Source organism: Ceratotherium simum, chromosome 2 (genome assembly GCF_057802395.1).
Source record: "Ceratotherium simum simum isolate JZ-2026a chromosome 2, ASM5780239v1, whole genome shotgun sequence".
Lineage (NCBI taxonomy): Eukaryota > Metazoa > Chordata > Mammalia > Perissodactyla > Rhinocerotidae > Ceratotherium > Ceratotherium simum.
Genome location: NC_141901.1, coordinates 81,888,909 through 81,913,226, shown reverse-complemented (window position 1 = coordinate 81,913,226; position 24,318 = coordinate 81,888,909). Strand labels below are relative to the sequence as shown.

Genomic DNA, 24,318 nt, shown 5'->3' with positions numbered 1-24,318 from the left:
AAATACTTATTTTTAAGGGTTAGTGATCCATTTTGCATTTCTTTGAGTTGTAGAGCTTTTACTACACCAAAAAGAAAAAAAAAAGCCTACCTTTTTAATGTGATGCAAATATAATATATGAATTTTACATTGAATATATGTGTAGTGGAACGTTAAGTATGACATTCTCTTTTTTCTTAGCATTTTGTCCAAGATTCCAAAGCCTAAGATCAACAGATGCTAGAACATCTATGTAGGCCAGGTTAAAAGGATGTGAAACTAGTTTAGCAACTATACCTTGAGGGTGTATAGATATAAGTCAGCAGATTGATAGAGACAAGACTTCTCTGAGTGTAGTTGTAGATGGTATCAAATGAAAGAACTTCTCAATAGCTATTCAAAATTTCTGACATATGTCTCGTGGAGTTTGAAAGGAAGGCATGAGAAATATAAAGAGAAGAGGTTGGCTTAGCAGAGCAGGAAGAGGAGCAGTGCCTTCAGAGGGAGATAGTGGCTCTTGCACCAAAGAATGTGGGGGAGGGCACAGCTAAGGGCAAGAATAAAGGAGTTTTCCTCTGGGCCAAGTAGACCCATCGAGGGTAGCTGGTCTTGAGTCAATTTGAGAAGGATCTAAAGGGAAATTCAAGAAGGTGGAGTTGTACCACTGAATGCAGAAGCTGATGGGTGATTTTTTGGCACTCGGGCAGAGCTAAGGAATAGTCCAGCAGGAGATGCCCAGAGGGAGGACTTCTGAAGAATCCACAAAACTTCCCCCTAAAGAAAGAGCAAATATTTGGGTATCTACCATACCCAGAGGGCACCTTTTCCAGTTTACAGTGGTACCTGCAAACATTACCTCAATCACTCCTTACCTCACTCTGATTTGAGGAAGAGCAGGAGCGGTATGGAACAGTAAGACAGGGAAAAGGTGAAGACGCCAGCCATGACTCTCTTCCTCACTGCAGGTTACTCTGAGTCAGGCCCAAACCGATGGTTCAGAAGTTTTAAATTAGAGAAGAAAGTGAACTGGATTTTAAAACTGGGGACAAAATTATGTGTTATTTAAAGAGAGTGACCTGGAATGTAAGGAGATATGCCAAAGAGCTCATATTGGTGCAGGGAAAAACAATTTGACAGAGTACGTTTAAAGAGAAACTGAGGAAAAGAATAAAATTGTGTACTACTTAAAACCCTGCAAAGTCCAGGTCCTTTAGTACACACAAACATTGACATGTCTAATCAGGATTAAATCAAGGTATGCTGGAAAAAAAAATACACACACATACACATTTAAGAAAATGTGTCTACTGAAGTAATACTGTCTATTCACTTCAAATGTTTTCAGAAATAGTAAAATGTCTGGTTGTGATAAACATTATAAAGATAAGAGAGAATAAGAGGGCTAAAGAGTGATGGCAGCAGAGTGCTATCATGCTATCAGGGACAGCATCTATAACACGGCGTAGTTAGAGTATAGACCTGCCAAGCTGACAAGAGTGCACGTTGAGTTTGGGGGAAGATCATACCAGGCAGAGGATACAACATGTACAAAGGCCTGAGACCCAGACATGCTGGTTGTATACAAGGAGCAGTGAAGAGGGCTGGGGGCTGGAATAGCTGGAAACAGAAGGTGGTGGTGAGAGGTGTGGTCAGAGAAGTACCAGGTCAAAGTAGGACCTCACAGGCAATGGAAGGGCTTTGCATTCTACTCTGGGAGAGAGGGGAGGATGCTGGTGGATTCTAGCAGAGGAGTGACATGATCTGATGTACTTTCCTAAAGGCTCACTCTCTCATGTTTTGTTTTCTTAATTATTGTGTATGATTTGAGGTCAGGCAGGGCATGCACTATTCAGTTGGCTGTGGTTCACTGTGCTTGCTCCACTGTCTAACGCTAGGCCCGCTTCACGCATTCACCTTACCTTCTTGGATCCTGATGGCACTTGAGTTTGTAACCCTTATTCCAGGCTCTTACAATTCCTGCCTTTCACCACACAATAGGAAAACACTTTTAAAACATAAGGTCAAGCTGCTACCCTTCCTGTTTCATTTTTTCTTTTGATGCACCAAGTCTCCTCAGACACTGCCATGTTCACATTCTGAATCGTAAAGCAGTTCTAAAATTTCTGTCTTCTGGGACTTGCTGTGGCCTTCAGAATAGTTTAAACTTAAGAAACTAGATACACCAGAGGTCTTCAGCTTGTTGGAGACCATGTTAGTTCTAGAGATGCTTTTAATGTCTCCTGAAGAAGAACCAGGCAAAACTGGAAGAGGACTCATGTCTAGACAAGTTCGTCCCTGGGGAATGAGGAGGCCAGCCACAGCACATCGCAAAATGTACTCCCTGACTCCAAAACGTATTGTTATAGAAATGAAATCAGTTGAAAATTCACCTCCAAGACAGACTTGAAGAGGGAAAGAAATCTCCAATGAGCAGCCTAAATAGGTTTAGAAGTGGAGAGAAAACAGTACCTATTTGTTCCGGTAATGGCATGTGTAAGAGTGGAGTTGAGGGGAGAAAAAAGACCTCAGGTTTCTTTTTCTTACAACATCCTCTCCCTCCAGCTGCCTCCTTGGGTATCAAGCACGGCAGGGGAGTTCAGAACTCTTACTACCAAGCACAGGACCTACTAGACACCTCAATTTAACATTGCATGGAAGATTAAATATGTCATATTTTGGCATTTAGTTTATCCTCCTATGGAATTCCCAGCACTGGCTCAACAATACTCCAGGATTGAACTCATAGAGTCTATAAAATTTCCCAAGCAAATTTAATTACTATTTGCTCTGCTAAATATGCATTACCAGCTAGATTTATTGAGCATGTACTATGTGTCGAGCACTCTGGGCCCTGGATATTAGGCCTTGGGTATAATGAGATTAATAAGAACTCTTCCAGCCTTGAGGAATGCAAATTCTAGAAGAGTAGACAGAACTATGAATAGATAAATGGGGATGTAGTCAGTTAAGTGTTATTACTGAGGTAAAAATAAAGTGTGAATACACGGAGGACACTATCTTGCTGGAGAGAGATCACATGCAGAGTGACCACCTTGCTTTTCAGTTGTCATTTTACATTTTAACTCATACTAGAATCCAAGAAAAAATAATTTCTTGTATCACAAATCGTATAAGGTTGTAAAGGTAAGACAGTAGAAGGGCTTTAACCACATCTTAAAGACCTTGACCTGCATGCTATAGCAATGGGAATCCACCGAGCGTGTTTAAGCAGAGGAGATACTCGATTGTAATTCCATTTCCCCATTGACATCCCTAGACCAGGCTTCTCTGAGCACCTGATACCTATATCCAACAGACTACATTCTATACATCTCCACTTGGGGGTATCACGGGTCTCACAAACATAGTACGTTCAAAATTCTTCATTTCCTTCCAGTCTAATTCTTCCCCTAATCCTCACCATCTCTGACAGTGAGTGACATGGCCATCTACCCACAGCTAAAGCCAGAAACTTAAAAATCTGTCTTGAGTCTTTCTTTCTTCTCATCCCCATCACCAAATCTTTTTATTTTCCTACCTCCAGGTTGTATTTTGGATCTGTCCATTCCTATTTATTTCCATTACTACCACTCTAATGCACACCACCCTCGTGACCCGTCTTTATAATGGCTATGACCTCCTCCTTGTTTTCCCCATTTCCACTGGTGCCTTGCTCCAAGCCATTCTCTACAGCAGCCAAGGGTGATCTCGAAATGGAAACTAGATGAGCTCACTCCACCTTAGCCCTGCTCCACCCTGAGGCAACATGCAAACTCCTCCAAGGTCTTCATATTATACACAGAATAGAGGCTTTGAGTCCCAGAATGTTCTGGCTGTCTTACCTCTCCAAATATACTTCCTGTCTCTCTCTTCCTCACTCCAACTTTCAGCTGCAGCTCTCTTTTTGTTCTTAAATACGTCAAACATTTTTCCCATATGAAGGTATTGCATATGATGCTTCCCCCCCCTGCAATGTTCTTTTCCCCATCCCTCATCTGGAAACTTTTTCTTACTCTTCTGTTTTCTTTTTAAATCTGAAGTTTTCCTTGACCACTCTCTGTAATACTTTCTGGTCCCCCTTTCATTTATATCACAGTGTCTAATTTGCATCCTTCATAAAACATATTGCAGCCTGTAATTAGAAGGGTGATGATGATACATAGAAAGATAGATAGATAGACAGATAGACAGATAGACAGACAGACAGACAGCTATTATTTGTTTACTTAATGTTTGCCTCCCTCGTTAGATCATTACACTACAACCTCCAAGGGGTCTGTTTTGTCCACTGTAGCCTCAACATCAAAGTGCTCAATAAATTTTTACTGAATGAATGAAATATACCTTTCTCTTTGTTAATCACTTTTCTTTGAATGTATGTAACTAAAATTTGCACGTATTTCCAAGTTATTTTACTTAGATATCTGAAACTTCCTTCCCCTGACCACTTTCTACTAGAAGCAAAGAAGAATGGAAGAGATAACATCTCTTCCACCCTCTTTTAAGTGCAAAACACTAAGAAAACAATATTGCAGGATATTTTCAAACGTGAGAATGTGTTTTTTAACTCCCATTGACCACTGAATTTCTTATATTCCCATATACGACCAATTTCTAGATTTCTTGGAATTTTTATTTAAATACATACCCGTTTATTATTTTCTGTCATCAAAATGAAGCAGATATTTAAGTCTGCTTCTCTATTGTTTGTGTCTTGAGGAAAAGAAAAAAAGAAAAACAATTCCACTCAAACCTTGTTTTAATATATGAAGTAGTATAGGTAACTTTTCATAGCAAGTACACATAAACATATGTCTTGTGTTATTTCACTCCCAGCTTCTAGCCAAAACATAAAAAAAAAAACTATTCTTGCAATCTTTGCAGATTTTCAAGCCTTAGTCAAAGAAGAAAGTCCCAAAAATCTTTTCAGAAATCCTGTTTGGGCACTATTCCCAGCCTAATTTTTGCAGACCAAGATGTTTGGGCAGTCCTGGTGTGCTGGGGATAAGCAGTTGAGGATTTTATGTGAATCAAACACAAACTCCAATCCTAATTAAAATACCACAACATTGTTAACTCCTTGACTACGTTAGACATCAGTTTAGTTGAACTAATTCCACTTCTGGAATACAGCCTCTCATTTATGTTCCCGCTGGTTGCTTATATTTTCATTTCAGCTCTCCCATTGCTTTTCAGAAGATAGAAGTATTGTCTCACTTTTGGTTGCTGTGCAAACATCTCTGGAGTTACATAAAGAAAGTAAAATTACTAAAGCCAGATAACACAGATATAGTGACAGAAGCTTCTGGAGCTTTCTGTTTTATCCGTTTTTCCCCCTCTGATGACTAAGGATGGTGCAAAAGATATCTTGTGACACTTTTTTACATTCTCATACATTTTGAAGAAAGGAATACTGATATATATATAATTATATATATATAATTTTAATTGACAAATGCATTTGATGTTGACATAAGTTCATAGTCCCCTATGTAGGAAGCGTGAAGATTAGCGCAAACTCTGTATGTGTTTATACAACCAAGTATATATGTAATCGATGCTTAGAAGCTACCAGTCTGTAAAAATATGCCCTAAATTCTTTGAAATCCCATCAAAGAAAATCAGCAAAGGACACATGTTCTCTGTCCCTCAGCCTAAGACTGCTTTACATGCAATCACCTTTTGATCCTGTTGCCTCCAAACCTTCTTTAAGCTCCTAAATTTCAACTTGCATTACCTGTTGCTAACACTGCTGCTATTCCCTCATCACTATTTCACACAGAGTTCTGGAGCCTAGTATGAAGTCAAATGTAAAGTGACAAGTGAAAACCAAGGGGCTTCAAAGTACAAATTGTATATGATCTTCTTGCCATAACAGAATAGTGTCACTGTCCTGTAAAATTAGAGCATCTATGGTCTTCTGCTCCAAAAAATTAGCAACAACACGGATTGCATTCGACAGCTAATGGGAATTCTGGAGAGATTTGGAAATGTTCCTCAGAAGTAGCAGAAGTAGGGAGTTCCCAGATTCCTCATGTAAATACTTTCCTCAAATGATAAACATATCATTTATTAAATTGAACGATGATTTACTGGATATGTCTCCTAAATTCCGGGCATAAAGCAATAATGAAAACTGAAAAATCTCTCTCTCATGGAGCTCATGTTCTAATTGGGAAGACAGTTAACAAACAAATGAATAAGCACAATATACGTTAGGTCAGAGGGTGATAAGTGCTGTAGAGAGAAGTAAGGCAAGGAAGGAGGACACTGGGTTGGGGACGGGGGTGTTGGCCAGTGGATTGAAATTTAATAGAGTGATCAGGGAAGTCTTTACTTCATGAAAAACATCTCAGAAAAATCCTGGAAGAGTATGCAGGTAGGATATCTGGGGGAAGGGCATGCTAGTCAGAGGGAACAGAGAATGCAAAGACCTTGAAGATGGTGTATGCCTTATGTGTTGGAGGAACAGTGAGAAGACCAGAGAGGCTCAAGTGGAGAAAGTAAGGGAGAATGTGTAGGATATGAGGTCACAGGGGTCAGGAGAAGGGGGAAGGGAGTCAGGTAGGGCCTTGTAGGGCAGTGTAAGGACTTTGGCAGTTATGCTTTACTCTGAAGGAGACAAGAAGCCATTGGGGCTATATTCATTTCCTACGCCTGTCTTAAGAAAGTACCACAAACCAAGTGGCTTAAAACAACAGATATTTATTATATTTCAGTTCTGGCGGTCAAAAGTCCAAAATCAAGGTGTTGGCAGCGCCATGCTACTTCCAAAGATGCTAAGAGAGATTCCTCCCTTCTCTCTTCCTGCTTTTGGTGGCTCCAGGCATTCCTTAGCTTGGGGCTGCACCACTCCCATCTCTGCCTCCATGTTCACATGGCCTTCCTTTTTGTGTCACTATGTCTTCTCCTCTTCTATCTCTTATAAGGACACTTGTTATTGGATTCAGAGCCCATCCAAATAATCCAGCATGACCTCATCTTGAGATCTTTAACTTAATTACATCTGCAAAGACGCTTTCTTCCAAATAAAGTCAGATTCACGGGTCCTGGAGGTTAGAATATGGACATATCTTTTTGGGGATCACCATTCAAGCTATTACAGAGAGTTTTGAGTAGAGGAGTGGCAAGATCCAACTTGTACTTAGTAAGTTCATTCTAGTTCCTGTGGTGAAAATAGACTGTAGGAAAGCAAGAAGACTGTACAGCAGAATCCAAGACACCATAAGATGCAAAGCAATAATTCAGATGAGTATGTGGCCTGTACCTGAACAGTAGTGATGGAGGTGGTGAGAAAAGGCTGGATTCTAGATACATTTTAAAGGTAGAGATGACAGAATTTACAGAAGATTTTATATGAGATGCAAAAGAAAGAGTAGAATTAACGGTAAATCCAAGGTTTGGGGCCTAAATATCTGTGAGTTACTTTTGATGTGTATGGTAACATCATTTAATATAATTGCTTATTTTGGTGTCTCTCTTCGCTGCTAGCTACCCCACAAGCAGGGAAACAAATCCTTCTTTATTCACAATTGTATCCCCAGACAGTAAACATTGAATACATATTTGTTAAAGAAATGAATGAGTGAAAGAACGAATGAGAGAATCAATCGGTAGACAAACTAAAACACCACTCAGCCTACAAATGTCATGGTCACTTGGTCTGCCTCTATTCTCCTGAGTTCTGCATCAGAATCTTCATACAATCAATATCTATAACCTGTATTTGCAAGTGGGGTAAGTTATTGTTTCAAATCAAAGATCTGAATTAACATGGGCATATGCAAGACATGGCCAAAATAAGCATTATTTATTATTTTTTTAAACATAAATATTTGGGATAACTTTTTAAGGGAGCTAAATACTCATTTGCTTTATATTAACTTAGAACAATGAATTATTTTAGTTTTTTTTGGAATAGCTGTATTTGTATATGCAAGTTAGCAATATACTTACCTCTTGAGTTGTAACAGTCATTATGTAGACCCATTTTTCTTTAAGGTTCAGAGTTCTTCTTTGCATAAGTCACTTGGGTCTCTTTAGGAATGCCTTGCAGAAACCAAAGTTTTTCAAAAGGATTCTTTTCTTCCTTACCGATGTTCATCTTAGAATCTAAAATACAAAGGATTCATGAATGGCGATATGCCTTTATTGTTAAGCAACTAAGCAACGCTATTGTCTGGGAAACTTCCAGTGTTTTACAAATGGACTACAGCAGCAAGTTCTTCTTTTTGCAGTGGAAACATATAAGTGCCTTAGTGATAGAGATAAGAATTGAATTTAAAATCCCTGTGCCTAATCATTTTCACTAATGACTTCATTCCTGAAGCTCCATCCGTTTTTCTCTGTTACACCATACACCACGAAGAATTTACACTACCTACAAGTAAGCTCCTTTTAGACTCTCTTACATCGTTCAAACACTCCTTAATATGAACTTCTTTCAGCACTGAACCTGAATGTCTTCCAGCCTTATTGATCTCAGTACGTCAACGTGTTATTTGTGCTGCTTGCCTGTCTCTTGCAGTTAGTCTAATAAGTCTGTTGGACTTTTCAATACTGTGTTTGGTAGTGTGCCTATGTTTTGTACTCAGTACACCAGAGGTATGGAAACAAAGTAGTAATCTGAGAAGCAATTCAGTGAGAGCAACTCCTGGAGAACCTTTACCTCTCCGAAGAATCATTTATTGTTCCAAAAACAAGAACATCTGGGAAGTAGAAATATAATGAGGAGCTATCTGGGAGTCCTGTGGATATATGAAGAGCAAGAGCTCAGTTTTCTGGACAGCAAAGGGCAGGAACAAGAAAGAAGAAAGAAAACTTGGTTCCACATCAAGTAAATATTGTTGACTGTTAGAAACTTGTATCTGCTAGGAAGCAAACACTGAGAGGAGTTAGGGGTCTAAGTATTTTATCAAGGACCTAAGCCTATGAAAGTCAAATGATTGAAGAGGCAGTGTTGGGCAGGGAAAGCCTCAGGGGAGTCCTGCACTGGGCAGAAACAGATGGGCCTTATGAACCCCATTATGCTCAGTCATTGTCAAAGGGCTGCCTGAGTAGGGGAACGTGAAGATGCTGATGGATGGAGGCTGTCAGCTCACTTCCCTCCTTGCTACAGAACCACAAGGTTTTTCCTGAAAGGAGATCCAAATGGCACACCTCCTTGGCTGCCACAGAACTTGGAGTAGTTTTAAAATACTTTAGAAAGGGCTCAACGTTGAACTAAACTGTGCTCTTTCCACCTCCATTGGGTGGGTGGTAGTAGGGGGAGAAGGACTGCAGTCAAAAGATAATTCAACAGAATCCTAATGTATTCAGTCCTTCTGTTAATCAGCATAATTTTTTAATCATTTGTGGTTTGGGTGCCCTTTTTGGAGGTTTTACTTGTCATTGTGTTTATGGGAAATTGACAGTTATTAATTGTTTCTAAGCTTGAACCAGTCCTTATTAGAATTCAAATATATTTCCCACTACTGGGTCCAATATCTATATAATCATTTATCTTACAGTGAATTTTACTGTAAGTGTAATATTTACAAGAAGCAATTTGTCATTCTTGGGTTAAGTATAGAAACTTCAATATTTTCTGGATAAATATGTCAAAATAACTAAGATTCAAGCAATGGAAGAGAGCAGGAAGCTTATAATACAGCATTTTGTATTAGAGTTGGGAGGTTTGCTATCTGGTTTGACTCTATCTTGATTGTTTTTATAAATATGATTTTCCAATTATTAACCATCATTAGTATTAATGGCATTAATGCTGGTAATCTGTCTCACTAAGGATTTCAAAGTGCTGTATTTTTTAAATGCTAAATGCGTTCCAGGGCTCTGGCAGTGATTCCCACCCCGATTTGCTATATCCCAAAGTCTCCAGACACAATTAATTTTAATTCGTATATGAATATGCCAATCAGCACTTTAGGTCAGCGAATGGGGTGGCAGGCCCTCGCAAACAATCTTGGAATACTTCAACTCCCTAAACTTAAACCTCTAATCTAATTGGCAATGCATCCCTCTTTTCTCACAACATCGTCCTATGCATGTGTGGTCTGGGCTGGGGAGCCCAGATGAACGCATGCACAAGGCATACAGAGGCAGAGGAAGGACAAAGGTCCAGAGGTACAAAGGACCTGTCGTGCTTCTGCCCTATGCCTCCTTTCTGTGACCTGCTCCTCACTTCTTCCCTCGCATTCCAGTCACATCTCTCCCTTTCCCACACGTCCTTCTACTCTGGGCTCTGAGCATCCTTGATTGATTGTCTCTCTCATGCTACCCTGCCCTTGTACCCCTGTTCGCTGGATCTGGAACACACCCACAGCCTTCTCCTTCCCCCCTTACTTGCCTGAACAGCTCCCACTCTGCCTTCAAGAGCCATATCAAGCGTTGCCCAGTTTGTAAGGGCCTTCTTATTCACCCCAACTGCACTCTACCTACCTGGCCTTCTTTCCTCTGGACTCTTTCCCTTTGTACAGATGTCCAATGTTAGAATCAATCTTTTTCATATCTGTTTCCATCATCCCCATTAGAAATGAGAACAAGGACTAGGTATTTTCACATACATAGCCCAGGTTTTTGCTAACAAAATATTCAATGTATTTTTGTTGAGTGAAGGAAGGAATCCTCGTTCCTCATCCCAGTGCACCAGGAGCCTGCAGTTCCACGTTGCTCTCTGAGTGCCTCCTGCAGGACCCCTCACATACTGGCACACAAGCACAGGGACGGCACCATCATTGCTAGGACTTCATCCTCACACACTCTTATATACCACATGAGCCTTCTCTGCACCTTCATTGAAATCTGGCTTTTCCTTGTCATTGCTGATCTTCAGCTAGTTACTAGAAGAAAGTATCTCTGATAGAATAATTAAAACTATCAATTCATGTGTTACTCTAAGCGTAAACTTGTTAATGTGTTAATTCTGCCAGTAGTCTGTGCATTGAAAAGGAGAATAGGAAGCCAGTAAAAGATAGAAATGAACCCCTAATGGTGGCATTTCAGGAAATAGGAGAGGACAGATGGGAAGATATTTCTAGACTGGGAGCTTCTGGGTGCCCTTCACATTGTACCACACAAGCCATTTCCTATTCCTTTACAGAAGGTTGGATCTGCTGCTACAACACTCTCTAGCTCTCCTGAGAATAGTATTTCTATTTCTGTCTTTTATAAAAAGGTAGAGGCACCAGTCCTTCTTGTTGTCAAGGCCCAGGAAGGAGCCCTTCTCATAAAAATGGCCAGGGAAAGCCAAGAACAAAGAAGTCATCTTTTTTCTACATTCAATAAACACCGTAAGAGCACTTCCCTGTTCAGAGAGAGACAATGAGTTCAACAGAAAGAGATTTATAATAACTATAACAATACTTTACATTGATTAAGTGTTTACCCAGGCACTATGCTAAGCTTTTTCCTTTATTCCTTATACCAACTGTATAATAAACGTCATTTTCTTATCCCCGTTTTACAAACAAGTTAAGCAACTTGCCCATGGTCACAAAACTAGTCATTGTCCGAGTCAACGCTGGCGCCAAGAGAGTTGTGACTCAAATCCTAAACATACCTTCTGGAAGGGACTCCCTGGTCTAAGGAAGGGGGTACCTAATTACTCTTCCATATCAATATACAACCCAGCACTACTGGTACTGGTATTACGATCCTATATATGGCAAGACATTCACACCATATTTATTTTATTTCCTTTTATTTCATAAGGGTACAGAAGAGATTATAATTTCTGAATCCAATTTTTACATTCAACAACTGGTATAAAGAATATAAATGCTTTGCCATTATTTCCAATATCTTTTCACAAAAAAAATTTATAAAACATCTAAAAAATATGTAAAGGACACTTTCAAAGTATTTGGGAAGATATTTTAAAGGATATTATATGGTCCCTGATTCCAACGAGTTTACAACTTGAAAGGTAATATTAAGACCTCAATAACATTCCAACTCCAACCTGTGTACAAGCTGTGTCCAAATTGACGTAAAAAACCTGAGAACCCACCCATCCACTCAGAGAGCAATCAGACTATTGGATGTCAGAGACATAAAATAACCATTGTCGTCACCCTTTTACTTCCAAGCAATTGTTTCCTAAACACTGTTATAGTCACTAAATCTGCACACTTCAGAAATTCCCGATCTTCACTAAATCTCATGGAAATGTGTGTTGGCATTTTCCTTGAGCTTTCTTTTAAAGTATCACTTCTGTCCATCAAATCAGAGTTCCTATAAGTATAGCGTGTTTAAATTCTTTATCTTTCCTGACAGGTTGTAGATTTCCAACAGCAGCAAAAATCTAACTGGTCTTCTTAGCACTCTCTGCAAATATCGCTCACATGTTTACGGCGAGATTTTAATGTCATTTGTTGAAACATAGTTAACCGATGGCATTTGGTTCACACCAAGTTAATACTGGCTTCCGCAAGGCTATGATCAGTTCAGTCAACCAACTGGTTTGACTGATTTTTCCTTGGAATTGACCTAATTGCCTAGCTGTTTGGGCACCTGCAGACACCTTTACACAAAGAGACGGCAGGCTTCACGTTAACTCGTTAAATGAGGGTTATTCTTTTCTTCTCAGATCTGCCACGGACTTACTGAGTGACTGTTGGCATGTGTTACAATCATATTCCCACTCTTCTCATTCTCATTTTTAAAATGAGAATACAAATATATAAAACTCTGAAGATGTTAAATGGAAAAGCAAAGAATGATTGCATATTTAAAGATACATCTGTATCGTGTAGAAAGAGGGATTTCTTCTATTCTGAAATGCCAGCCAGAAACAATATGAAGGAAAAAAAACAATTAGCAACTTAGATTAAAAAAAAACACAAAAACTCCCTTCAGTTGTACATTTGGGTTCTTTCAGATAATTAATCATTAATAAATATCCAAATACTATTTTCTTTTTACATTACAGTATATACCACTAGCTCTTTAAAAGTTAACAAGAATCAATTTTCTTTCAAAATAAATATTCTACTTAAAAAAATTGTCTAGTTTCCTTCACTGACATGTATGCCAATCAACTGAAAGCTCATTCAAAACTCCGAGTTTTACGCAAACTTGTTTACCCGGCTACTAGTAAAAGATTTTCAATGTGCTATCTAAAATCCTGATGACAAAACAGAAAGAGTCATAAAATGTTCATAAAAATCAGATCAGATGGAACGTCAGCTAATCTGAGGATATTTTTCCCTACGATTAACCAGTTCTTAATGACAACATTTCTTATCTTACAACTGTGACATGAAGAGGGAGCTGTAGCTCTTCTGAGACACAGTTCTGCAAGAACCAGCTTATCCACGCTCTCCGATCTCGTGTCTGTCTCTCTCTCTCCCTCTCTTGCGCGTCCGTCCCTCACTCATTCACTCTTCCATCGTTTTGCCATTGTGCCAGCTCAATTTAAATGTATCTGCTCTGTATCTGTTCAAGTGGAGATAATCCATGCAAATCAGGAGCAGTGGCTTTCAGTGCTTGGTTCACAGAGAGGACTCAGCTTGAGAAGGTCACCCGTTCACAGCCGCTCCTCCCATTATATTTTTGCCCTTATTGCAGGACTGCTGTCTGTATACAGTGCCTGAAAGGACTCAATTTACTGCAACTGCTGCCTGGCTTTACTTACAAGTTTTTTTTATAAAGGAACTTACCTCCATCTGTCTTTTCAAGGTAGGAAGTCTGATTCTTCTAAAGACGTGTGTAATGCCTCCACTGTCTGCTCATTATCAAATGTCACTTGAATGCTTTATATTGTTGCTGGCATTAGGCACAAATGCTGTGATTCCAGGTGCCTCACGTTTTTGTTACTTAACCGTATAGGTACAATTGTTTAAGTGCCGGGTATTGTAATGTTTATTTTCCCTGCAGTCTGCTTCAGTTTTACAGTGCCAGAAAGACTATAGTGTCCACTCTCTAACCTAAAAATGCAATTGTCTATCAAGTTTTCCCCTGAAAAAAATAATCTCTCAGTATGTTTTAACTTACCATGTATCCTGGCCAATAATAGCCAAGTGTAAAAATCAACCCTGTTAAGATTTTTTTTTTAACCTGGAATCTTCCTGCAGCATTTTCTGTGAAAAAGAACTAACTGTTGAAATGTTTGTAACAACAGCGAGAAAAGGATAGATTTTACCTCATTCTGCTGCAAAGTAAGAAGCTGAGGCCTTATTGCTAACAGGCCTGTCAAATAGATTTATTCTTGACAATTCATAAATTGTTACTAGGCTATGCAGAAGTATTACAATTAGTTAGCATTCAGTTACTGTCATTATACATGTTGTTATTTATTGTTTTGAGATTGAAATTGCATTATGCAAAAGTTTAATGTAGCAAGGCTAAAAAAAAGGCTTATGTTTGTGTAACACTGTTTGATATCATTTTTTAAGCCTTATTTCAATAGCCAAATGGTTACGTTTGGATTAAAAATGCATGTAAGAGGCTAACAGATTTGACGATATACATGCTGATTTATGAAGGAAATTCCTGGGCTTAAATTACTTCATGTGTGTTTCCTTGAAGTTACTTGTAATAATATGTTAATCATTCCTCAGTCATTTCAATTTTAAAACATAATAAATGTCATAAAATTACAGACTCAAAAATCTCTTTTTGATTAGTACAAATATAATTATAACATTCCAGTTACAATTTAGATTTCAATAAATGTAATATGTCTTTGAAAGCACTTCTTACTAATATAATCTTGCCTTTATTACCTTATTTTTCTAAGAAAGTTTGGCATGTGGCTATGATAAGACTATTTAATCTCTTATACAGTATAAAATTGAATATAAAGAGTAAACAAAGTTGACAGTCCTGAAAAGAAGAAAAAATGATCCTCTGGTATATTGAATAGTTCTGATGACATAAATCTTAGATCTCATCTTCTAGGTAGATACTTGTAGTTAGTGGAGTTCAAGGGAAAAAATTTATTATCCACATAAAATATCTCAGTGCCAAAAATGTGCAGTTCTTTTTCTTTTTGATACAGAGTCTTCTATTGAAAAAAAATGCACTCTGATTTTTGACTACAGTACAAGGCATGAAGCCTTGTCATTGTTAGCATAAAGAAGACATCTACACAAGTATTACTGTGCAGAGGGCAATCTTTCTGTCTCTGGCATTTGTTAGGTTACTGTACATAGAATTTAACAGATAAATATGTTCTGCTTCATGGCATTTTAGTGATCCTATTGGTATGCAGGCTACTCTGCTAGGATATGAACAGAAAAAAAAAAGATATATGTTTTATAGCAGTGGGTAATAAAAGTCCTTCACAGTGAGAGAAGAGGAATTTGACTTATTTCTTACACAGTAATTAGAATTTCTTTAAAACTCTTTGAAATACTGAGTGGTAAACTAAACTGAGGCTTCCCAGGAAGGGCTAATTGAATTTATCTATTCGAATCTTGTAGTTGCCCATGAATACCTTCTTCCCAGACACTGCCACTGGAGGATTCTATCCACATCTTCAGTATTACAGGGAAAGAAAAGAATTCGTCACTAATGGAAGAGGGTGATTCTCTCATATTTAAAACGAGTTTGAGAAGAGCACCCGACACAGGAAAACCATAACAGATGGAAAGGTGTATGGGATTGCCTGGTTGTGTGAACTTGAGACTAGTGTGAAACTAAAGGATGCCCTTTCAGAACAAAGGAATGCCATGTAATACTCTGTCAGCAGTCAAGCTGAGGAGAGACGTAAAAAGTGGCCAGGGAGATCTTTTGGGGACAGAGAAAATGCAAACAACTAGGCATTCTTTTTTCAACCACATTACCAGTGTTTGATAGGTATGATGGTATTTCCCCATGGAATCTCAAACCATATTTTCACAGAGTTATTTCAAAAGCACATATTTTATAGACTTTCACATTTGTTTGCAAACCTCCTAGGAAACTCTCCAAAGACCTAACTTGTATGCCTTAAGTTAGGTTTCACTGTGCATCCTAAATAAAATGGTCACGACCTTCAAATCCTGTGGGGTTTTTTTTGCTTCATCTGTAAACTTGCCATTCCTCTGGTAACTCATTCAAGCAACTATTCAAGATAAGTTACATTTTACTCCATTTTAGTGTGCCTTCCAGCAGAATCTATACAACTGGTAAACCATGTAGCTATAAATAATACCATGTTGTTATTCTCCTCTGGTTCTTTTCTGCTGGTTTTATTGAATACACTTAAAAAGATAAATTATCATCTTAAAAGGATGCCATGGAGGGTGCTAATAAGTTCTCTGTAACTTCAGGAGTGTTCAGTGGGGCCAGAGAAACTTGCAGTCCTGCAACCCTGCTTGAGGGAAAATGATGTGCTTTATCAGCCGACATTCAATGCCCATATTATCTGTAGACAAGCAAAATGTCTCAAGGAGGATTGTCTCATACTACATATATTTTTTAAATCATGAAACTAGCTGCTGTGTATGGATTGATTATAATATTAAGTGAAATCTCAGCAGATACTAATTGCTTTATCTGTATTAATTTAATCTGCACAACACTATCAGGTCGATGGAACCATCATCCCCATTCCATAGATAATGACATTGAGGTACAGACAGGTTCAGTAACTTAGCCAAGGCTACACAGTTGTGTTAGAACCAAGATTTGAACCCATTTGTTCTGATACTGGCTTTGAAACATCACACCATAATGCCTTCCTGGTTAATTAGCTCAGATGCCTAAATACAACCAGGACATCCCCCGCCCATAGCAAAAACATTTCTATTTACCCACTTATAGTCTTGATTTGAATATCTGATTCTGATTTTTTAACTCTTTTCAAAGCTCCTCACTTCCATCTGCATTAGCATTATAGCAGAGTTTTTTAAAGTTGTTTCATTTAATGCATGCCAGGAATGGTTACTCTTGCAGAACATTTGTCTTTTACCTCAAGGAGTTAAGAACTAAATCAGATATGTAATTGACTGACTTGTCTACTGACAGCCTTTGAAGCGCTGCCCCCCCACATACCTTTTTTTTTTCTGTCTGAAGAAGAAGATTGACGTCTCTTTATGTGTTTGGAATTTTTCAGTGGTGTAAAGTGCTTGGTAATGATGGAAATTAACCTGAGGCTTTATCTAGCTACCTTTCCTTGCAACTCCATTGAAGTTCTGGTAACAATTAAAATTTTCACGCAAACAACTGTTCCCATCAGAAAAAATATATTCTTCTGTCTTGTCATATCTTTCTTCAAAATCTCCTGGGTAGTGAAAGGAAGCCCTTTACCTTGCCTTTCTTTCCATTGGGAGCATCTGAATGAAAATCTCCCCAGTTGAAATATAACAGCACATTAGAAAAACATATGAAGAAAACAAATGAAGTGAAAATGCATCTTTAAATGATCAGACTCTGAATCACTAAATATAACTATTTGTCCTTGTGTCAGAAGGTGTTATCTCCTTAAGGAGAAATGAGCAAGAACAGGTCCATACAGGGAAGCATTTGTGGCTCTATTTCTGCTTATTTGGGATAGCTTGAACTGTCCCCCACTGTTTTTCCTCCCAGTGTGAGAAGATGAACGATTATACATGTAACATGTAGGAATCTGATTCAAGGACTGTGTTCATTTGACCTTTGAATATCAAATATGTAATGTAAACAAAAATCTAAACAGCATCAACACATAATCAAGTGGCAGAAATGTGGGGAACAAGGGTCAGCAGCAATTGAGCAAGCTACACATTTCTTGAGGAATGAATAAAAAACAATTTTGATGCCATTCTGTGATACTAGCATTCTTTTTAGATCTTATTTGAAGTATGAGGCAGATGGACTGCCCTATATATCCAGAACCCCTATCTGCTGGCAGGCAGAAGGGCTGAGAACCTATCTTTAAAGTTATTTTAATATATCAGTTTTGCCCAGGTTAGCTAAATTCGGCTTCGACCATTGGTACAGGAAAGGTTGGGAATTAATTTAAATTTGAGCTTACCCTTCCATCATCTCTTGCTGAGTGAGTTCCTTAGCCTGTGAGACATTCCTTTCAGATTTGATTTCTCCATTACTTGGTTGATATTCCTACCTTGAAAGAAAAAAAGGGGCAGGAGGAGAAGAGGGCATGATGGCTGTGAGCTGTGTTGGTATAAACATTCAAAGGAGTTAAAACTGACCTAAAACCATTTGAAGAATGTGTCCCACCTTGCTCAATTCTTCAGCTGCATAGCTGAATTTCCTATCTAAAGAGATGTCAATTTCCTGAAATTAAGAATAAAATCAAAAGATTTTACTCACTGTGGAAAGCTTGTGGTAGGAGCAAAAAATATTCAGATAACGTAATTCTCAAATGTATTAGCCATCGGTTCACACTGGACAGTTATCAACATTCACCTCAAAGATAAAACTTCACTAGCTAATAAGGTCCACGGTTTGGAAAGCAAAGCCAAAATTTGTAAAAAGTCTTAAACCAGGATTGGAAATTCCTTTTGTTTGTTTGTTTATGGCTGTTGTTATATATATTACTTTCCTACCGATGCTACCAATCATCTCCCAGAAAAATTAATCCAGTGCCCTTCCCACAGTCTTTGAGACTTTTTGCTTACAGTTTACACCACACAAGTCAGCTTCTAATTGCATTTTTCTTCTCGTATTTCCCCGGTTGTTTTATGGGTCATATTTTTGTATCCCAAATAGCTTGTAAACTACTTGAGGGTAAAAATCATACTTGCTCTGTGTCCTTCACAGACCTTAGCTCAGTGTGGAGGCCAGAGACTATTCTTGATTAGTATTTGAATGATTGATTGAATTTTTTAAAAATCTAGTTAGCTTAGATCATATATTTTTAAAAATTTGTTTCAAGGGCAAAGAGAGGACCACCTATCTATTCAAAACATTACTTAAGACCTAGCTATATTCCAGACCCTGGGCCTATTCTCTGACAGCATATGAAAGTTTACACATGCTCAATTTTAAATATAGCAACCGGAAAGGAGATTATCTCAATAGATAAAATAATATATATATATGACTTCTCATTTTGGAAGTTAAAGGGAGAGGCACCTGGTGAATGAACTGAAGTGAAAGATGAGAGCAGAAGGAGAACGAAAGAGACCAAGAGAAAACAGGGCAGTTGGAGGAATGGGGGTGGAGGTGGTGGAGGAATAGGGAAAAGAGATACCTTGAGAGATGAGGAGAAAAGAGTTTAGAAGATGTGGAAGAATTCAGACCTTGGCATTTCTTATTAACCACAGTTTACAGCTTTTTAACTTCTATCATTAAATCTTCATACACTATAAACGGAATAGAAATAGTAATTAATCTCCAAGAGAGATTATTCCTTGGCCTGAAGCTTCGAGCAGCGTTGGGGTCCTAAGTAAGGACGAAAGCAAAGAGGAAATAAGGGGGCTTTTAAGGCAAGCTATAAAATAGTCAGTCCAATAAGAAATCTCACAGAGAGAGCCTACAGCCATAAATCAAATTCTAAAAGGAATTTGGCAAATCCAGTCTTACCCAGGCAGACATCAACATCTAAGCAGGGTGGAGATGGAGTCAGTCAGAGGGGTGGGTTTCAGGATAGCTTCAAAGGGACGACTGTCCGCCAAGGTGCTCCTGGAAAAAGGCCGGGATGTGTGGACTAAGACACGGGCTTCAGGAAGCAGTGCTGGCAGGAGCAAGAAAAGCAGTTTAGGGCTCACCAACCTGGGTAGAACGCAGGGCCCGCCATCTATCCCCTTCTGGGCCAGGGCCCAGGGGAAACAAAAATCTCCCAGTTCCTCAGAAGATTCAGAGTAAAGGCACTAGACATATGGCTGCCCCTCCCCGTTGGGGTGCTCTGGCCTCAGGCTAGAGGCATTTGGCTGTCTCAGCTCTCAGTCATTTCATTTTTCGGCCCTTAGCCATGGAGATGTTAAAGACTATTTGTGAAATCCTTCTGATTAGCAAGTGAAAAGCCATTGCAGATTGGCTACTGGGATTTCGCTGGATTCAGAGACGGACAGAGCAGCCTGCAGGTGACTGTGAATGCTGATTTCTAATTTATCAAAAGAGATATAGGACCATCGTTTAAAGTCTGCATCCTTGATTGGAAAACAAAAATCAAAGGCATTTAAAATCGTGTGAACTGAATTTATAGAGGAAGCATAATGAAACAGAAAGAACACTAGCTTCAGTCACACAGAGCTGGGGCAGAATCCCAGCTGTGGGGAATATTATTTAATCTCTCTGAGTTTTCAGCTTCCTCATCTGCAAACTGGCACTAGAAATATTCGATTCTCAGTTTTAAAATAAAAAATGAAGTAATATCTGTTATATGCCCCAAACAGTGCTGAGCTCATGAAGACCTTTGACAGTATTCCTCATATTCATTTTGTTTTCCTTCCAAAATTAAATTTACGTGACTCTGGATCCCACTCATAGACATACGTATTTAGATGTTTCATGGCTTAATTTTAATTTGTAGCTAAGAAAAGAAAAGAGATTCACGGGACAACAAAGCACTGATGTTTTATTACTATTACTAACATAGTATCCGAGGACAGTCAGATCCTTAAAATTAAAATTCTTAGGTCTTCTCATATGGCAGTGAGGCAGATCATAGCCATGAATAGCAAATCCTTAAAGAAAGATGCTTCCTATGCTGGGGGTTATATTTATAATTTTGATTAAAATTAATATTTTTACCTACCTCTGCTTCTCAGGTCCTGATTTAACATCCTTAAGGCCTGATGCCTAATGGCCAACATGTGTTAATTTCTACAGCTCTTAAAATGGCACGGCTGTCAATGCTCCCAGACGCTTGGGTTGAGGGGTGTTATCTGCAGAGCTTGCTAAATTTCCTTCCAAATAGGATCTGTGCACACCACTAGAGTTTCCAGTACCCAAGTTCCAATGCCAGATTGAGGACTTTTGGAATAGTTGACTATGAATTAGTCAAATATAAAATCCATCCTCAGAGAACCCTTTTTTTGAGCTTTTTCGGTGTATGAGGTGAGCACATATCAGAAGAAAAGAAGCATCAGGATGTGAGAAAGTCAGGAGGGTATTTCACGGCTTTGTAGGATTTTTCTGATTTCTTTGGAAACTATGTAAATGAATTCCTTAAACACAGACTGTCATTGATTTTCTCCGATGTTCATTGATTCCCTCGTCATTGCTTCATGTATGTGTTCTCCCCAAACATCTAGTGTCGATATTTCTCTCCCTCAACTCTGTCCCCAATCCATTATAAGTATATCATTAAAACCTGTTTAATTTCCTATGAAAGATTATATTAAGTGCACTTTTAGTGTAATTATGTCAATAGTGGAAGATAAACATGTATTAGGCAGTGCAAAATGCTGATTATCTGTCAGGGTAAATCTGTTTATTTCAGATATAGCAATCTGACAACCCCCTGGTGTTAATCGGGAGAGTACATACTCATGCCAGGTACAGTTTGGTGGGGTTCTGACAGTGAAATGCTCTCAATGGCCTCCTGCTGTGACATAATCTTCATCACATATAAACCCGGATACATGTGTATCTGTGTAATAAAAAGCAGACGTGTGGATCATGTGTTTTAGGCATACGTAATAAACTTACATTTCGGTGTTTTTGTACATGACAGAAAATGAAGTAGAATTTGAGAAGCACCAAGGTCCAGTTTGCATCAAAGGCTCTGTGTAGGATGGAATGGCTTGAGAAAGAGGAGAGTGAATTACAGGATTAGGCTGCATTTTAGTTTGTGCCCAGGGCTGGGTTTGCCCTCAGTAATGTCAGCTCAGAGCCATTTGTATTAATCCACAGAAAAAGGAAAGAGCCAATGCAAAAAAATAGAATCAAGAAACGTAGGTCTGAGACAGGATGTCCATATGTTTCTCAAAGCAAACATGCTTCTTTTATTCTTTTAACTTTTTTCCTTGAGATAGTAGTTTCTAAATATATCCTAGAAACACTACTGACTGCCAGCCGCTATTGGGCACAAAGTTCTTCGTTAATGAGATAAAACAGTATGAGGAAGTCAACATGCCACACGTGCCGTGGCTGAATTTCACCAGGTTGCTGTGCAGCAGAAAATGAATAGAAATGAAAATGACTTGAATATTCAGGCACAGTTTGCCAACCCCTCTGAAAAATAATTTTGTCTGACTTTATTACATTGTGATCATTTCCTGAATGCTGTAAAATGCTGAGTAGAATAGTAAAAATTGATATGTATATTGACATTTCAGTTTTCTAAATAGAAGCTGAGAAAGTATAAACAGCATTTGGTCTTTGCAACCCTTCCGACCAACCACCCGAGTGCTGACTAATTCACTTACTCTCGAATACCTCATTCGGCCTTAATATAAATGTCTTCTGAAATAATTTCTCCCCAGTAGATTATGCACATCTTCAGTTTGATTCAGAATTTACATGTGTAGTTTGCATATTTTTGCATCAGAGTGTCTGCTTTAAATTAGATAAAGGTCACTGTCATTCATAATCAAGAAGAAGGTGGATTAAAGGTCACAATTGAATAAAAAAAATCTGATTAGATGTAGAGGTTTGTTCATGTGATTCATTATCATTGGATAAGTGGAAATCATGAGTCAACAAATTAACCTCAGTATAATGGGTGGTGACTTGCTTCACTGTGATCAAAAATATTCACAGGTTTTTTTTTTTTCCCAATGTATAACTTGTTTGTCTTTACGTAGTAGTGACAGTTACTTCTGTTTATACTTTTACCACTAGGTGTCTTTTATAATGTCATTTGATTTTAGGAGTGACATAAATGACAATTTTATCTCCAAAATAAGGTAGTAAGTTATAATGAAATAATAACAGACAGATGTGGATTAGAATGTCCCTGAGGACTCGTGGTTACTTCTCCCATTTTTTTCCCTGAGGTGCTTCCTAGCTCTTCCTCTCTTTTTAAAAGATGGAGCTGTCACAGCACATTTCTTTTCTTACATAACTATTTTATACTTCTCTGGGACACTCAAGAGCCTCTATAAACCCTCCGGAATCTTGACATCTATTCGGTATTTCTGTCTGTGATTAGAATGGATAAGTATAAAATAAATGTAGCCAGTGGCAGACAATTAGACTTTTTCAATTTGTTGAACTTTTTAAGGTATGTTTGACAATGACTTGAATAAATGGAAAGTCGTTGAAAACAAACAAATGCTAAGTTGCCATATATATTTATTTTGTCCATAAATCAATCTGAATACCTGAAGGCAAATAATTGAGACACTTTTCGTTTGTGTTTGGAGGTTTGGCATAAGTACTGGGGTGCTTACTGTAACAGAACTCACTGTCACTACTGAAAAATAAAGTGGTATTTCCTTATCTTATATTTCTTTTCCGGTTCTCATGTGCTGCTGATGAAGAGAAATTCTACTTTCTCTCCTTAATTGTTTGCCTACTCTATTTGCTACATTGGCATCTTAGCATAGGATCATCCACCAAAAAAACAAGAAAGAAAGATAGATGAGGAGGCACCAGCTTTTTAAAATACATTGTTTATCTTTCCAAAGAAAATCAAACATTTTTATGGGAACTATAAAGGTTAAATGGTTTAAGCAGATTATAATTAGTTAATTTTGTTAAACATATACTGGATCAATTTTACATTATTTTAATTACCTTTTGGAAGAAATGGTTTGGTGAACAAATTCACTTGATGTTCAGGATCAAACAAAATCACCTTTCCTCTGGGTAGGCTTAAGTTTCACAAAATGATTTGGAAATGACCTCCTTTGCTTTCATCTAAAAATATCTTCGGATTTAGAAAATGATTAAAGTTGGATATATTGTGTTTTAAACCAATCATACTTTATCATTTTCATAGCTTGTTCTTTCTTTAAAGAAGAATATAATGAAACTTCCTAAATAAGTGTTTCCCCTTTAAAGAGACTCTTGGAATTCATGAGGTATCATGGTATTTGTAAGGCTGAGTCAACTCTTATTTCTGCCAGAAGATGTATATTGTATTTTGGTAATCTTATGAAGTTTTTTTCTGATAAGACATAGGAATGAAAGCTAGATAATCATTAAATATCATGGTCAATTAGAGATGTTCTGATTTATATATCTGCAGTGTATGTGTGTGTGTATGTACCTATATTAATACCTATAAACAGGCGATCCCTGAATTGTAAATACTAGATCCCAGATAGTTGAGTAGTACATGAGAAAACAACCTAACTGTGTCTCACCCACGCCAATTTGGGTCATCTAAGGAGCAACTTGGAAGAACGCGAATATAATTTGCCCTTTGTTGTCAATGTGGAGTTAGCAAGTTAATCTAGTGCTCAGAGATAGCTCTCTCTCTTTTTGCATACAGAAGTAGTTCTCAGTTAGGGGTGATTTTGCTTCCCAGGGGACATTTGGTAATATCTGGAGACATTTTTGATTTGAGTTGGGGCAGGG

At 38.2% G+C, this 24,318-nt stretch overlaps 1 long non-coding RNA gene across 5 annotated transcripts in view; it reads right to left on the bottom strand.

Moving 5' to 3' along the window:
* The window catches only part of LOC147918073 (uncharacterized), a 67,393-nt gene extending 47,614 nt beyond the window's left edge, over positions 1–19,779 (bottom strand). For 2 of the 5 annotated variants that reach the window (XR_015556198.1, XR_015556201.1), the window contains exons 1-3: positions 19,432–19,776; positions 17,918–18,007; positions 7,936–8,091 (exon numbers count right to left, since the gene is read on the bottom strand). This is a non-coding gene — a long non-coding RNA (uncharacterized LOC147918073). Of the gene's footprint in view, positions 1–7,935; positions 8,092–17,917; positions 18,008–19,431 lie in introns of all 5 variants that reach the window. The other 3 variants (XR_015556199.1, XR_015556197.1, XR_015556200.1) reach the window with 3 other exon arrangements.
* Positions 19,780–24,318: the final 4,539 nt, after the last annotated feature.